Below are 14889 nucleotides of genomic sequence, written 5' to 3'. Positions count from 1 at the left end.
AGGGTCTGAGGGGGTGTATACACCTGTTGTCTTAAGTCGGGGTGTTAATGTTAATTTATTATTTAGGTACAGGGGGGGAGGGGTTTGGGGGGTTGCTTTTTTAGATTGTGTTTTGTACTTAACCCTGTTGGGTTCTTTTTTCTTTCTCATTTTGTTATTGATATTTTATGAAAACCTTTAATAAAAATTATTTAAAAAAAATAAACCAACTCCTTTTATTTTCTCACCTCAGGTTTGCTGTGCAAGTTATCTATAGAGGATGGTTGGGGAAACATGCCACAATTTATAAAAAGGATAAAAACAACCTTCCAGTTTATGGCAGGTCTGCGAGAGGAAAAATCAGGGCTATTTAAATTAATCCCCCCCTGTCCATAACACTGGGTAAGTGAGATATGCTGTGCATCCTCCATACAGGACTCCTGCCACCTAAAAGGAGCCTGTCATTGCAAATAAGAGAAATTATGTGGCACTCAAGCAGGGACATGGCCACAACATTTGAGGTTCTCTTCATTAAAGTCCAGCAGAACAAAAATGTAAATGGCCGCTATTGTGTTGACTGTGGCAGGGCCCTAAGCTTCCAAAGTTAAATTCTGGGTCTCATTTGAAGGGAAAGACAGCTAGCTGCTGGTGTCAGTTAGTTGGATGGTTGGTTCGTGATGCAGAGCAACACCAAGAGCGTGGGTTCAATTCCCGTCCCGGGTGAGATTATTCATGACGGCGCCACCTTCTCACTATAGCCACTTGCCTGAGGTGTGGTGACCCTCAGGTTAAATCACCATCAATCAGCTCTCAAAGGGGAGAACAACCCATGGTCCTCTGGGATTGTGGTGACATTTACAAATGATTTTTTAACTTTTGAAAATGTGTGACCAGAGCGCTGGGGGGTTGATACTTTTGATAAGTCGGCACTTCCAGCATGAAGCCTCAATTGATGGGCGAGCAGGATATTAATTAAAGCTAATGGAGGAACACAAGTTGAGCATGCCGGCCTCAGTAACTGAATATAGCACATGCCCCCCCCCCTATAAGCAGACCTCCAATCCAGCCTCAGGATATAAAGACATGTTGCGCTGTGTAAATTTGTGTTGCTGACTGAGAGAGGTGTCTGGAGAGTGGCTGAAGGTTGCAAAGTCATTCCTCATTTAGACTTTGGGCAAGCCATTTGTTGGTTTTGCACAGACTTGTGTTTTCTTCAGGAACAGAAGATTTGTTCGTAGCAGCTCATTAATATCTTACCTACCTTTCAATGGCCCGCTGATGCAAATGTCCCCTCAGTGTTTCTGCAGACATAAAACCCCTGCTCCTCTGTTCAGATGTCAGGCAGTAATCTCAGGCCAATCACAGGCGGGCATATCTGCTGTAGAAGGAAAACATTATTATTGTGCGCAGTTGTTTTTCACACGAAAATTGGGGATGCCCACAGGAGACACTGCCACTTTGAGATGCAGCAGATGCCAGATTCTCGGGGGAAAACAAGAGTTTACACCTCAGAAGCATGGGAGGGCGGGGAGTGGGTGAGCAGATCTCTCAGGAGGAGCAGAACCTCTGTCTGCGGAGCCACTGAACCCGTCCAAAACTTAAATGTGAAGCGCAGACTCTAAGTGGAGTGCCTAGTTGATGGTTGAGGGGAGGACTTCAGCTGCAGCAGCAGCAATGTCTGCAGTGCTCTGTGGAGGAGAGAAACATTGCTCAAACGGCAGGTTTCTTTATTCTACCAGTTTCAGCATGACAATTAATGAATCCAGGATTGATTGCATTGCTGAAAGTGGATTGTGAATTGTTACCCACATCTCTCCTTCCATCCCTACAAACCATTTGTAGCGACTCACTGGTTTTCCAAGCGATTAGGGTAAAGGGTTAAATGAGGTATACCCCCATCACTGCAGCCCCTCCTGTACATGATGAACTTCCCTCCTCTACATCAGATTATAATTACCATGCCCTTTATTGAGCAGTTGCTATGCGGGTCTGTCAATGGTGCATCCAAAGTCCCTCTCACTCCAACCGCTTGTGTCCCACAAAATAGCCTCTATGTCCCAACAATTCCGCAATGATGATTCCTGAATCTGCAGGAATGTGAATATGACTTATAATACACAATTCAGTGCCAAGAGTGGAAAATGGAACCCTTGCATTCTGAGCTAATTGAGTAACCTCCATCAGAAAGCACTGAGCTAAAGTCCTGGAACGATTAGCTGAACTTCATCAATTCTTGGTTAGGCTGATACAGCACCACGTAAAAGAGAACTGTGTACCCTGCTTAATTACACACCCCATTCGCTGAGCAACAACTTAGACATGGAGATGTCTGCAGTTCAGACTCCTTGCCTTCTTTCTCCTTTATTGATTTCTATACATCTGGTGGTGCCTGACAGACTATTCCATTCTAGCTAATTTATATTAAAAGAAATGAGAACGGAAATTGCAGGGGCGCTGGCCATCAACCAGTCTTCTCTAGGCTCAGGAGAGGGCTGGAGGTTGTTAGGGTTGCCCAAGCAATTAGAGTAAGTTTAACATCAGTAGTAGCCAAACTTCGAGAAACAATTATTCGGGATAGAATTAATAATGACATGCAATAATGACATGGTTGATGAGGAAGAGCTAGCATGAATTTCTAAAGAGGGAATTGTGTTTAATTAACTTTCTGGAGTTTTTGAGGAGGTAACAGAAAGGGTCAATGAGGGTAATATTATTGATGTGATGTACATGGATTCTCAAAAAGCATTCAATATAGTGCCACACAACAGGCTTACGGGAAAAGTGAGAAGCTCATAGAATAACAGGGAAAGTTGCAATGTGGATGCAAAATTGGCTAAATAATAGGATGCACAGTAATGGACAATGGATATTTTTCGGGCTGGGGAAACGTTTATGGTGTTGTTCCTCAGGGGTAGATATTGGGACCCTTGCTTTTCCTGATATTTATTAATGATCTAGATTTTGGTGCACAGGAGACAATTCAGAGTTTGAGAAGCAGATAAAACTTGGAAGTATTGTAAGCTGTGAAGAAGACAGTATAGAACTTCAAAAGGACATGGACAAGTTGGTGGAGTGGGCAGATAGGCAGCAGATGAAGATCAATGTGCAGAGGTGTGAGGTGATGCATTTTGGTAAGATGAACATGGAGAGACAATATAAAATAAGGGGCAAATTTCTCAAAGGGGTTCAGGAGCAGATCTGTGGGTGTATCTGTGAAAAGATCATTGAATGTGACAAGACAGGTGGAGAGAGCAGTTAGTAAAGCATATAGTATTCTAGGCTTTATTGATAGGGGCATAGAATACATTATTAATAATAATAATAATAATAATAATAATAATAATCTTTATTGTCACAAGTAGGCTTATATTAACACTGCAATGAAGTTACTGTGAAAAAACCCTAGTTGCCACATTCCGGCACTTGTTCGGGTACACTAAGGGAGAATTCAGAATGTCCAAATTACCTAACAGCACGTCTTTTGGGACTTGCGGGAGGAAACCGGAGCACCCGGAGGAAACCCACGCAGACACAGGGAGAATATGCAGTCTCCACACAGACAGTGATCCAAGCTGGGAATTGAATCTGGGACCCTGGAGCTGTGAAGCAACAGTGCTGACCACTGTGCTATCGTGTTGCCCATTGCTACCGTGCTGCGAGGTTAAAAGCAAAAATATTAGGATTAAAAAGCTAATTTTTTTTTTAAATTTAAAAAACCAATTCCAATTATAATAATCTTTATTGTCACAAGTAGGCAATGAAGTTACTGTGAAAAACCCCTAGTCGCCTGTTCAGGTACACACATGGAGAATTCGCAATGTTCAAATTACCTCATAGCACGTCTTTCGGGACTTGCGGGAGGAAACCGGAACACCCGGAGGAAACCCACACAGACACGGGGAGAACGTGCAGACTCCGTATAGGCAGTGACCGAAGCTGGGATCCTGGTGCTGTGAAGCCATAGTGCTAACCACTATGCTACCGTGCTGTCCTAAATAAAGGGGTAATTTAGCGTGGCCAATCCACCAACCCTGCACATCTTTTGGGGTGTGGCTGTGAAATGCACGTAGACATAGGGGGTGGGATTCTCCGCAATCGGCGCGATGTCCGCCGACCGGCGTCAAAAATGGCACGAATCAGTCCGGCATCGCGCCGCCCCAAAGGTGCGGAATTCTCCGCATCTTGAGGGGCCGAGCCCTCACCTTGAGGGGCTAGGCCGCGCCGGACTGATTTCCGCCCCGCCAGCTGGCGGGAATGGCCTTTGGCACCCTGCCTGCTGGCGCGGAAATGACTTTGCCGTGCGGCACATGCGCGGGAGCGTCAGCGGCCGCTCACGGCATCCCCGTGCATGCACAGTGGAGGGGGTCTCTTCCGCCTCCGCCATAGTGGAGACCATGGCGAAGGCGGAAGGAAAAGAGTGCCCCCACGGCACAGGCCCGCCCGCGGATCGGTGGGCCCCGATCGCGGGCCAGGCCACCGTGGGGGCACCCCCCAGGGCCAGATCGCCCCGTGCCCCCCCCAGGACCCCAGAGCCCACCCGCGCCACCTTGTCCCGCCGGTAAGAGAGCTGGTATGATTCTCGCCAGCGGGACAGGCATTCCAGCAGCGGGACTTCGGCCCATCGCGGGCCAGAGAATCGCCGGGGGGGGGGGGGGCCCGCCAACCGGCGCGGCACGATTCCCACCCCCGCCGAATATCCGGAGCCGGAGAATTCGGCAACCGGCGGGGGCGGGATTCACGCCAGCCCCCGGCGATTCTCCGACCCGGCGGGGGGTCGGAGAATCCCGCCCAGGGAGAATGTGCAAACTCCGTGCGGACAGTGACCCGGGGCCGGGATCGAACCAAGGCCCTCGGCGCCGTGAGGGAGCAGTGCAAACCACTGTGTCACCCTGCCACTGAGGTTATGCTGATCTTATTGTGTATAGTTGCTTCTACACTATAGGAAGGAGCTACCGTGACACAATGGTTAGCACTGCTGCATCACAGCGCCAGGGACCCAGGTTCGATTCTGGCCTTGGGTGACTGTGTGGAGTCTGCATGTTCTCCACGTGTCTTGTGGGACTTGCGCCTGTGGCTAACGGGGCTACTAGATCATGGTCTTGGTCTATCAGGGAATTCAGGGATATGGGGAGCTGGCAGGAAAATTACGTTGAAGCCCATGATAATATTAAATAGCACAGCAGGCTCGATGGGCTGAATGGTCCAGTTCTGATGCAATTTCTTGTGTTTTTGTATGTTGATGGGGCGAAGCATTCCATGGCCAGCAGATGGGCACAAAATATAAATATATGGCTTAAATTCTTCTTTGTGTAGAGTGCTATTTCAGCAGGTTCAAGAATAAATGAAAAGGCACACAATAAATATCAGATATGGATAAGTGTTTAATGAAATAACCAACTTCAAAACAATAAAACCCAAAGAACAATGATTCAGAACTTCTACATCAAGTTCAACCCTAGGGGTTTAACAATTCTTTAGTGCTAAATGTCTGAGTAAAAGACATAAAGCTACTGTTAACTCTGCATAATTAAGGAACTATGAAGACAGCTACTTGAATTTACGTTTTACAGGTCGATGTTCTTTATCCGTAAATCTGAAAACCAAACACATCTAAAAACCACACTTGCTTTTGGACCTTATTGACCTTTAGTGTGGGACGTCTCTGACCTGAGCCAACACAAACCTTGCCAACCGCATCTGACCTTTAGTGTGGGATGTTCCTGACCTGAGCCGACACAAATCTCGCCAACCCCATCCAACCTTTAGCGCTAGTAGTTTGTCTGCACTGTTTATCTTGCTAACTCCCTTCTACAAGCAGAATTGCAGATGGTGCCACGGGTGGGATGTTATTACAAGTACTGTGGTAGTGTGGCCCCTTTACTTCATAGGCCATGTGACGGGCCCTGAGTCAATAGGGGCGGAGCGAGTGAACATTAGCCTATCAGGTGTTTGTGCACAAATCTGTTTGTTGGGGCTTGGTCAGAGTTAGCCCAGGAGTCAGGGGAACAAGACCTTTGTAGTAGTTGTGCTGTCCTGTGTACATACTTTTTCTTGGTTCAATAAACCTATGTTGTGCTTTAATACTGCCTCGTTGATTGCCTCGCAACATAACATTAACAACAAAAATGAATCAAGCCAGCCGAAGAAAACTCAGTGAAAATTGGGAATGTTTACCCCTTTGATCTGGAGGATGAAATTTGGGGCCAATATGTTAAAAGGCTTTGATACTTTTTTGCTGCCAATGAAATAGTTGCATAGTGGTTAGTGTAATGATATGTCGACAGACATGTAACTAAAGGGTTAATCACAACACCTAGCTGTGGCACTACTACTAGAGAGCATTACAAGGCCCACTATATAACTGTTATAACCTGCCTACTTACGATTGGCTGGGGACTAATGACTATCCCACAATGGGAGTATGAACTTCCCCAATGAGGGGGGCGGAGAAACTCCTAGTATAAATAAGCTGGCCAGTTCAGGAACCAGGAGGAAGGAGAAGGTAGCAAGGGAAGTTACTGCTACTATTATGTATATATTGTTATAGTAAATAAACGTTATTATTTTGTACCCTTAAAACTCGTGCTGGATTCTTCGTGGCCCTTACAAAACTGGCGACGAAGGTAAAAGTGAATAGCTGTCTACACTGCTGAAGCCACCTCCCTGGATTTTTGTTGGATACAGGTTGGAAGTTGTTTTCTATTATACCATGCCTCTGTACGGACATTTGGATGTTTTTGATGCTGCGCTGGAAAGCTGGAACCAGTACACACAACGGATGCGTTACTATTTCCGGGCAAACAATATCACTGAAAACGAGCGCCAGGTGGTCATATTGCTCACCGCCTGTGGGCCGCATACGTTTGGGGTGATTAGGAGCCTTACGTACCCAGCTGCGCCGGACACCAAAACGTTTGACGAACTTGTGAATATAGTGGGGCAACACTTTAACCCAACCCCGTCCACGATAGTCCAGCGTTACCGGTTTAATACCGCTGAGAGGACCCCTGGAGAATCCCTTGCCGATTTTTTAAATCCAGGCTACGCGGGATTGCGGAACACTGTGACTATGGTGAGACCTTGTCAGAAATGTTACGCGACCGTTTGGTTTGCGGTATTAACAATGCAGCAACCCAGAGAAAGTTGTTAGCGGAGCCAACATTGACTTTTCAACAGGCAATACAAATAGTCTTGTCCCGAGAGAGCGCAGAGCGAGGAGTACAGGAGCTACAGGGAATGGAAGTGCATGCCTTGGGGCGCAACCCTTTCCACCCAAAAACGTCCCCCCGCACTCCTGCGGTACCTTGGGCGAGGCAACGACCAGACCGACGCCAGTGGCCATCGGACATTCCTCCCCGAAGGGAGCCTTCTCCAGAGCCATGGATGAGGAGCCATGTCCGTGTCAGACTTGTAGGCGCCGGTCCCGTCGCGGACACCGGTCCTGGGGGCGCCAGAGGTGCCGTCGTTCCGACTGAAACTGGGACCAGCCCAGGGGCCGTAACTGGGACCAGCCCAGAGGCCGTACCTTCCATGTGGATGAACCTGCGGTGACCACTCCTGAGGACGTGGAGACGGAGGACGACTGCCTGCAGTTGCATTTTGTGGCAGCTCCCCGTGTGGCCCCCATTAAGGTGACAGTACGGGTCAATGGCCACCCGCTGGAGATGGAGTTGGATACTGGTGCAGCGGTCTCCGTGATCGCCCAGAGGACATTCGACCGCATCAAGCAGGGTATACAGACCCTTACATTAACTGACTCACAGGCCAGGTTGGCCACCTACACGGGGGAACCACTGGACATTGCAGGAACTACAATGACCCCTGTTGTCTATGGACGCCAGGAGGGGCGTTTCCCACTTATCGTAGTGCGTGGCCATGGGCCCAACCTGTTGGGTCGGGACTGGTTGCGTCATTTGCGGTTGCAATGGCAGCACATCCTCCAAACAGTTTCTGGAGGGTTGACTGAGGTGCTAGGACGATACCCAGAGGTATTCCAGCCTGGTTTGGGGACAATAAAAGGGGCTGTAGCCCATATCCAAGTTGAACCAGGAGCCACGCCGCGCTATTTCCGGGCGCGCCCAGTGCCTTACGCTTTGCTCGAGAAGGTAGAAGGGGAGCTCACTCGTTTGGAGAGTTTGGGTATTATCAGGCCCGTCCGTTTTGCTGACTGGGCAGCACCAATTGTACCAGTAATGAAGCCAGATGCCACAGTTCGCTTGTGTGGCGACTATAAACTTACAGTGAATACAGTTTCCCGACTCGACCGATACCCAATGCCTCGCATAGAGGATCTCTACGCGAAACTTGCAGGTGGACTCTCATTCGCAGAATTAGATATGAGTCACGCCTACCTGCAGTTGGAGCTGGACCCTGCCTCCCGACCATATGTAACAATTAACACACACCGGGGCCTGTATGAATATACACGGTTGCCCTTTGGAGTATCCTCTGCCTGCGCAATTTTTCAACGTGTTATGGAGGGCATTTTGAGGGGTTTACCACGTGTGGCTGTCTACCTAGATGACGTGTTGATTACAGGGACGTCGGAGCAAGAGCATTTGGAAAACCTGGAGGCTGTCCTTAGACGCCTTTCGGAGGCTGGAGTCCGTTTACGTCACACAAAGTGCGTATTTCAGGCAAAAGAAGTAGTCTACCTAGGTTATCGGGTGGACCGCGAGGGTCTGCACCCCGTCGCAGAGAAGGTGCGTGCAATTCAACATGCCCCCACCCCGACTGACACTTCGCATCTTCATTCTTTTCTCGGTCTCGTAAACTATTACGGGAAGTTCCTCCCCAATCTGGCAACTACGCTGGCCCCCTTGCACCTGCTGCTAAAGAAAAATCACACCTGGGTTTGGGGTCAGCCGCAAGAAACCGCTTTCCTACGGGTAAAGCAACAATTGCCGTCGTCGGGGTTACTAACCCACTATGATCCGGGAAAGCCTTTGCTCGTCACATGTGATGCATCCCCGTATGGTATTGGGGCTGTCCTGTCCCACAAGATGGAGAACGGGGCCGAGCGACCGATAGCTTTTGCCTCCCGCACATTGACTGCAGCGGAGAAAAAGTACGCGCAGATCGAGAAGGAGGGCCTGGCAGTGGTTTTCGCGGTGAAACGCTTCCACCAGTATGTGTACGGCCGCCATTTCACTATCGTGACTGATCATAAGCCTCTGCTGGGACTCTTCAGAGAGGATAAGCCAATACCGCCCATTGCTTCTGCACGGATCCAGCGCTGGGCTTTGTTGCTTGCTGCATATGAGTATTCTCTGGAGCACAAACCAGGTACGCAGATAGCAAATGACGACGCACTGAGCCGATTGCCTTTATCGACTGGCCCCATGTCGACCCCCACGACCGGTGAGGTGGTTGCAACCCTAAATTTTATGGACACCTTGCCTGTCACGGCATCACAGATCCGTGAGTCGACCCAGACTGAGCCAGTCTTGTCAAAGGTTCGGCACATAGTCCAGTATGGTGGGCAGCAATAACAGCTCCCAGGCGAGTTGTGGGCATTTTCCTCCAAGCTGTCAGAGTTCAGCGTGGAAGACGGCATCCTCTTGTGGGGGACGCGTGTGATTGTCCCGGAAAAAGGCCAGGAGCTGATATTATCAGACTTGCACAATGGGCATCCGGGCGTGACCAAGGTGAAAATGTTGGCCCGGAGTTATGTCTGGTGGCCAGGCCTCGACACCGACATTGAGAAGGTGGTCCAAAACTGCTCCATTTGCCAGGAGCATCAGAAGCTTCCGCCGGCCGCGCCCCTACATCACTGGGAATGGCCAGGGCGGCCTTGGGCACGCTTACATGCAGATTTCGCAGGCCCTTTTCAGGGATCCATGTTCCTTCTACTAATTGACGCCCAGTCCAAATGGCTGGAGGTGCATAAGATGCAGGGGACAACGTCCTGTGCAACAATTGAAAAGATGCGTTGATCATTTAGTACGCATGGCCTCCCCGAGGTGCTGGTCACGGACAATGGCACTCCATTCACGAGTGAGGAGTTTGCTAGGTTTACAAAGATGAACGGCATCCGCCATATCCGCACTGCCCCTTACCACCCGGCTTCAAATGGGTTGGCAGAGCGTGCAGTGCAAACATTCAAAAGAGGCCTAAAGAAGCAGTCTTCCGGATCAATGGACACGAGACTGGCTCGCTTTTTGTTTATGTACAGGACCACCCCCCATGCAGTGACTGGGGTAGCTCCCGCAGAACTCCTAATGGGCCGAAGACTTCGCACCCGCCTTAGTATGGTCTTCCCGGACATTGGCGCAAAAGTACGCCGCACACAAGAACGGCAGGGACAGGGATTGTCTCGGCATCGTCCGATTCGGCAGTTTGCGCCCGGTGACCCAGTATTCGTGCGGAATTTTGCTGGTGGTGCCCAATGGGTTCCTGGTGTAATCTTTCGCCAAACGGGCGCTATATCTTACCAAGTGCAAGCCCAGGGTCGTCTCCAGCGAAAACATGTAGACCACGTCCGGTCCAGAAGATCATCCCCTCAAAAGATTCCCCGCCCCCGGAGCTCAGTTCAACAGCCGCAAAGACCAGAGACAAGGGAAGGTAGTCCTCAAAATCTTCCACTGGTGCCTCACTCGAAGCCTGCGCAGGGCGTTACAGGACCGAATGGAGATAGAGACGCTGACATGACGGAGGCAGCAGACTCTGACTCCGAGATGGAGACACAGGATGAATCAGAGGGGGAATCCTCGGGTCCACAGGCCGTGGATGTACAACCGCGCCGTTCATCACGGAAGCGCCGGTCTCCGTCTCGTTATACGCCGCCTGATCCAGCGCCGCGTGCAAATGGCGTCCGGCCTGCGGCCAAACGAGTTTGACGCTTTCCTTCACCAGGGTCTTTGGTGGATTCCTTGGACTTTGGGGGGGAGGGATGTTATAACCTGCCTACTTACGATTGGTTGGGGACTAATGACTATCCCACAATCCCATGGGAGTATGAACTTCCCCAATGAGGGGGGCGGGGAAACTCCAAGTATAAATAAGCTGGCCAGTTCAGGAACCAGGAGGAAGGAGAAGGTAGCAAGGGAAGTTACTGCTACTGTTATGTATATATTGTTATAGTAAATAAACGTTATTATTTTGTACCCTTAAAACTCGTGCTGGATTCTTCGTGGCCCTTACAAAAATAACTGAGCTCCCAGACGCTCTCTTTCCACACAGGAGTAGCTACACAGCAGTCGTGTAGCAGAGTCCGATCACAATCCAGCCATCGCGTGTAGTTCAGGTACAGTTTGTACAGTTATTTCTCATTACTTTATTTCCAGAGTTAGTTCAGTAGTGTCAAACTCATTTATTAGTTTTATCGCTACTTAATAAATTTGTTTACTTTACATCGAAGACTCGTGTATTCTTCAAGATCACCTGCAACCAGTAACGCCAGATATTACTTTAACCAAGTACTACAACATGCTACCAGGAGTAGCAATATAATATAACAGTTAGCACTGTTGCTTCACAGCTCCAGAATCCCAGGTTCGATTCCTGGTTTGAATCACTGTCTGTGTGGAGTCTGCACGTTCTCTCCATGTCTGCGTGGGCCTCCTCCGTGTGCTCTGGTTTCCTCCCACAAGTCCCGAAAGACATGCTGTTAGGTAATTGGGAAATTCTGAATTCTCCGTCTGTGTGCCCGAACAGGCACAGGAATGTGTTGACTAAGGGCTTTTCGTATTTTTTTAAATTTAGAGTACACAATTCATTTTTTTTCCAATTAAGGGGCAATTTAGCATGGCCAATCCACCTAGCCTGCACATCTTTGGGTTGTGGGGACGACACCACCGAGAAGGCCCACGCAAACACGGGGAGAATGTGCAAACTCCACATGAACAGGGACTCAGAGCCGGGATCGAACCTGGGACCTCGACGCCGTGAGGCAGCAGGACTAACCCACTGCGCCACCGTGCTGCCCTATTGCAGTGTTAATGTAAGCCTACTTGTGACAATAAAGATTATTATATTAGGGGGCAGCACGGTGGCGTAGTGGATAGCACTTGTGCGGTGTTCTTTTGACAGTGTTCAGTAACCCAGTGTTGATTTAACATGCGCAGTTAAACAGTGCTGCTTGGAAGCTGTTCAATTACACAGCGCTAATTACTTGTGATCATTTACATCCACACTGTTCATTGTCATGCTTCAATCCACTAGTCGTGCTCACTGACAAAGAATTTCGACAGATTGCAGGTTAACACCAACTCTTGTTTGCTGATGATCTCTGTTCATTGATACAGCTGGCACCTTGATGTATTGATCATTAGTGTAATTTATGAGTTGAGGAACAAGGGGCGAAATTCTCCCCCAATGGCGCGATGTCCGCCGACTGGCGCCAAAAGCGGCGCCAATCAGACGGGCACCGCACCGGCCCAAAGGTGCGGAATGCTCCGCATCTTTGGGGCCGAGCCCCAACATTGAGGGGCTAGGCCGGCGCCGGAGGGATTTCCGCTCCGCCAGCTGGCGGAAATGGCGTTTGGTGCCCTGCCAGCTGGCGTGGAAATGCGGTGCATGCGCGGGAGCGTCAGCGGCCGCCGACAGTTTCCTGCGCATGGGCAATGGGGAGAGTCTCTTCCGCCTCCGCCATGGTGGAGGCCGTTGCGGAGGCGGAAGGGAAAGAGTGCCCCCACGGCGCAGTCCCGCCCGCGGATCGGTGGGCCCCGATCGCGGGCCAGGCCACCATGGGGGCACCCCCCCCCCCGGGGTCAGATCGCCCCGCGCCCGCCCCCCCCCCCAGGACCCCGGAGCCCGCCCACGCCGCCTGGTCCCGCCGGTAAATACCAGCTTTGATTTACGCCGGCGGGACAGGCAATTTCTGGGCGGGACTCCGGCCAGCGGGGGGTCCCGCCAACCGGCGCGGCCCGATTCCCACCCCCGCCCAATCTCCTGTACCGGAGACTTCGGCGGGGGCGGGGGCAGGATTCACGGCAGCCAACGGCCATTCTCCGACCCGGCGGGGGGTCGGAGAATGACGCCCAAGATATTAAATATACTGGAAATCTTGACATAAAAAATATTGGAAATCTACGGTAGATTAATTGATGTTAATTCAAAACTTCAACCTATCTTTTATCTACCAGATAAGTCAAAAATCTTGCCACATAACCATTTCCAACAATAGGTCCAGTTGTACATGCATAATTGCTCTATAAATGGTATGTTACTTTCCTGTTATACTATTCAGATGCCATGAAGTTCACATCACATCAAACGGGAAGGAGAAATGCACCAATGCTGCACACTTAACAACTAAAAACTGTGCTCAAAGGAGCCACTTCGGAATTAGGATTAAAATACTGTAGCCCTGATTCTCCAACTCGCACTTAAATGGAATAGAGTAGAACATGATAAACACTGGACTGATAAATTATTCCTTTTATTCTAAGAATTACCACTAGGTTTCCTTTGACAATACATTTGAAGGAAATTAAAGATTGAGTGTTCTAAATCCACATCACATATTAGCCTTCGTAAATACTCACACCTGCGCTGACTGCAATAAGCCATCTCCAAAGAGATATGCTGTACTGGTACTACTGCTAATACTGCCTAATTAAGTTGACCTTTTCTTTACCAAGATTCATTTTCACATATTGTACAAACAGAATGCCTCACGGAAATCCACAGGATATAATTTGTACCTCAGTGTTCATAATTCAGATTAGCTCAGATTTTACACAGAAGATAGATAGTTAGATAGATAGAGACAGGCTATTTGGCCCAATTGATTCAAGCTGGTATTTCTGCTCTGCATGAGTCTCCTACTTAATCTCACACTATTATCAGATCCTTCCCATCTTTCCTCTCTCGTGCATTTTTTTAGTTTCCCGTTAACTTTATCGATGTTGTAGCTCACAAAGCTTTGACATACACAGGGATACGAGGCAGGGGTGCCCACTGTCGCCGTTGCTGTTGCACTGGCCATAGAGCCATTGGCGATGGCTCTCAGGAGGTTGGCGGAGTGGCGGGGGATTATGAGGGGACAGAGGGAGCATCGGGTGTCACTCTATGCCGATGGCCTCTTGCTGTATGTTTCGGATCCGTTGGAGATTTTGGGAAGGATTATGGGCCTGCTGGGGAGGTTTGGAGGGTTTTCGGGGTACAAACTAAATGTAGGGAAAAGCAAGGTATTCTCGGTGAATGAGCTGGGTCAGCGGGCTATTTTAGGGGGGATGCCATTTCTGATAGCGAGGAATAGGTTTAGGTATTTGGGGATTCAGGTAGCGAGGAAATGAATGGGGCTCCATAAGTGGAACTTAACGAAGCTGGTGGAGGACGCCAGGGAGGATCTTAGGAGGTGGCATACACTACACTTAACGTTGACGGGGAGGGTCGAAGTGGTGAAAATGAATATTCTGCCGAGGTTCTTGTTTATCTTTCAGGCTCTCCCGATCTTTATTCCAAAGGCTTTTTTTAGGAAAGTGGACACGATCATCTCGGACTTTGTATGGGTGGGGAAGGTGCCGAGGGTGGGGAGGACCCTGCTACAGAGGCAGAGGCAGCAGTTGCCAAACTTGCTTCATTATTATTGGGTGGCAAATGTGGACAAGGTGTGGCAATGGTGGGAAGGAGAAGGTGTAGAGTGGGTTAGGATGGAGGAGGAATCTTGTAAGAGGTCTAGTTTGAGGGCTATGATGACGGTAGCATTGCAATGGCTCCAATTCAGGGAGCCCAGTGGTGCAGTCCACGGTGAAGATATGGAATCAGCTGAGCAGGTATTTTAGGATGGAAGGGATGTCAGTGCTAACGCCGCTGTGCGAGAATCATGGGTTTAAGCCGGGGGGGGGGGGGGGGGGGGTGGAATAGTGTAGACAGGAGGTGGAGGGAACTGGGACTAGTCAAGGTGAACGATATGTATTTGGAGGAAGGGGAGGAGCTAAGGGAGAGGGTATAGCTGCCGAGGAG

At 49.6% G+C, this 14889-nt stretch overlaps 1 protein-coding gene across 2 annotated transcripts in view; it reads right to left on the bottom strand.

The window, feature by feature from the left end:
- Positions 1-14889, bottom strand: part of syt12 (synaptotagmin XII) — a 354836-nt gene that overhangs the window by 82744 nt on the left and 257203 nt on the right. For both annotated transcript variants that reach the window (XM_072518902.1, XM_072518903.1), the window contains exon 2: positions 1241-1357. The gene's annotated coding sequence lies outside the window, so the exon portion shown is untranslated. The remainder of the gene's footprint in view (positions 1-1240; positions 1358-14889) is intronic.

Source organism: Scyliorhinus torazame, chromosome 10 (assembly GCF_047496885.1).
Source record: "Scyliorhinus torazame isolate Kashiwa2021f chromosome 10, sScyTor2.1, whole genome shotgun sequence".
Taxonomy (NCBI): domain Eukaryota; kingdom Metazoa; phylum Chordata; class Chondrichthyes; order Carcharhiniformes; family Scyliorhinidae; genus Scyliorhinus; species Scyliorhinus torazame.
The sequence above is the reverse complement of the archived record's forward strand: the minus strand, read 5'-3'. Positions and strand labels throughout refer to the sequence as shown.